Below are 2,446 nucleotides of genomic sequence, written 5' to 3' on the forward strand. Positions count from 1 at the left end.
AATTTAATTTAATATAATTCAACTAAGTTTACCTATTAGCCAGCAATCCTTTTCCCATTAATGTAAGATTTTTCTAAATGACTTGAAATTTCTGACATTTTAAAAACATGGGAATCGTGCGCTGACCCAGGAAACTAAGCGTTGCAATTGATTGCATTTTAGAATCGCAAATCTAAAAAAGCAAGGAGGAAAAGGACCGGTTATAGGAAAATGGTAAATTCGTTCATTAGCAAACCATTCGAAACTATCAATCTTTTATGAGGGCTATATATGTAAGGGCTTTCGATGGCACAGCCCGCTCAATTCAGTGATTTATAATTTTGTTTACTGATTATATATTTTTAATTGATCTTTTTAGTGTTTTTATTTTTATGTTTACTTATCTTCCGTTTTGTCAACACCCTAGATTAGTCCTTGGATTAGGAGCTCAATGCATCCCTGCTGATCTTGGGTTTTTTTCAGGGCTCTGGCGCTGTACCTGGGCAATACCAGTATTTTATACTCAGATTTCTTAAAATTGCTTATATTTATTAACAAATTTTGTTTTATTCTGTAAAAACTGATTTGGTGTCGGATTGTTTTTTCCGGGTGGTGTTCGGGGCTCTTGCTTGGTCCCGGCGTCACCTGTGATATTGTAACTGTTATCGTTGAGTATTCTAAATATTTGCCTGGTCAACGTATTAGTGACGCGCATTAATGGATCAACAAGATTCCCATTGTCCCTATCTACTATCAAGCGAAACCACAGCCAAGGGAACGGGCTTGGCAAAAACAGCTGGGCAAGAAGACCCTGTTCAGCTTGACTCTAGTCTGACTCTGTGAAGAGACATGAGAGGTGTAGCATAAGTAGGAGGTCGCTTGCGGCCGCCGGTGAAATACCACTACTTTAATCATTTCTTTACTTACTCGGTGAAGCGGAGAGCGAACCGAAAGGTTAACTTTTCTAGCACTAAGCGCCGGGCTTTCGCAGTTTGGCCCAATCCGCTCCGACGACAGTGTCAGGCGGGGAGTTTGATTGGGGCGGTACATCTGTCAAAAGGTAACGCTGGTGTCCTAAGGCGAGCTCAGCGAGGAAAGAAACCTAGCGTAGAGCAAAAGGGCAAAGGCTGGCTTGATCTTGATTTTCAGTATGAATACGGACCCTGAAAGCGGGGCCTATCAATCCTTTTGACTTTAAGAGTTTTAAGCAAGAGGTGTCAGAAACGTTACCACAGGGATAACTGGCTTGTGGCTGCCAAGCGTTCATAGCGACGTCGCTTTTTGATCCTTCGATGTTTGCTCTTCCTATCATTGCGAAGCAGAATTCGCCAAGCGTGGTATTGTTTACCCTCTAATAGGGAACGTGAGCTGGGCTTACACCGTCGTGAGACAGGTTAATTTTACCCTACGGTTGACATGTCGTTGCGATAGTAATCCTGCTCAGTAAGAGAGGAACCGCAGATTCGGACACTTGGTACATGTGCTTGGTCGAGCGGCCAGTGGTGCGAAGGTACCATCTGTACGATAATGACTGAACGCATTTAAGTCAGAATCCTGTCTAGTCGCTGCAATGATATCGTTCGTGCCTTTTGCGTTTGTTGGCTACGCTAGTCGAGATGCGTTTCGGCGCGGTCTCTGCGAAAAAGCCTTCTGAAAATAAGCATTGCAAAGCTTGCAGAGTTTCGCTGCATTGGCTTGTTGATTTTTATCTTCGGAGCAACGTTATGGCACCAAATCGTTCGTAGACGACTTAGTTACCGGTCGGGGTTGTTGTACTTAATAGAGCAGGCACCATACTGCGACTCATCCTCTGACTAGAGGTTTCGAATCTTCACTTTTTTAAACTTAATCCGGCTACGGGGAAGAGTTAGCTTGTATTTAATGCGACCTTGTTTCACTAGAGGTGTTTTAATATTTTATTTAGGTTATGATATGGTATAAGCTATTTCTAAGTGCCAGAGTCAATTTGGTTTTTTATTTAATTTAAAAGGGCTTCGGTTGAAGATGGTTAGTATATCTTAAGTTATTCGAAGATGTTGGGATTTTGAATATCCTTAGCTAATCTACTCTCTCTCTCTCTCTCTCTCTCTCTCTCTCTCTCTCTCTCTCTCTCTCTCTCTCTAAAAGAGTAGGCACCCACAAATATAGGGGAGCAGCTCCTATTTTAGGTTTTAAAGCTAGTAGTGTAAATGGTTAACCTATAACTTCCTGGAATGAAATGAGGTAAAAACGGTGTATATGATTTTTAAATGTAAGTAAATCGGACAAAGATAATTACATGGTTAAATTAGGGAATTATATTCTAAATGAAGTAGACACATATAAGTATTTAGATCTGTGGTTTGACCCGAAACTATCATAGAACAATCATATTGATCAATTAGCTAAAAAACTTACAACAAATGTGTAGCTAATGAATAAATGTCGATTGGTCCTTACTATTTTTTTTATTTTGACTTAAGAAATA

The 2,446-nt window shown here is 40.4% G+C and overlaps 1 pseudogene; it reads left to right on the forward strand.

Annotated features, from left to right (window-relative positions):
• The first annotated feature begins 766 nt into the window (after nt 1–766).
• LOC149920576 (large subunit ribosomal RNA) lies at nt 767–1,803 on the forward strand (annotated as a pseudogene).
• The last annotated feature ends 643 nt before the right edge of the window (nt 1,804–2,446 follow it).

Source organism: Leiobunum rupestre, unplaced genomic scaffold (genome assembly GCF_980474605.1).
Source record: "Leiobunum rupestre unplaced genomic scaffold, qqLeiRupe1.1.hap1 H1_H1_scaffold_15, whole genome shotgun sequence".
In the NCBI taxonomy this organism is placed as follows: Eukaryota; Metazoa; Arthropoda; class Arachnida; order Opiliones; family Sclerosomatidae; genus Leiobunum; species Leiobunum rupestre.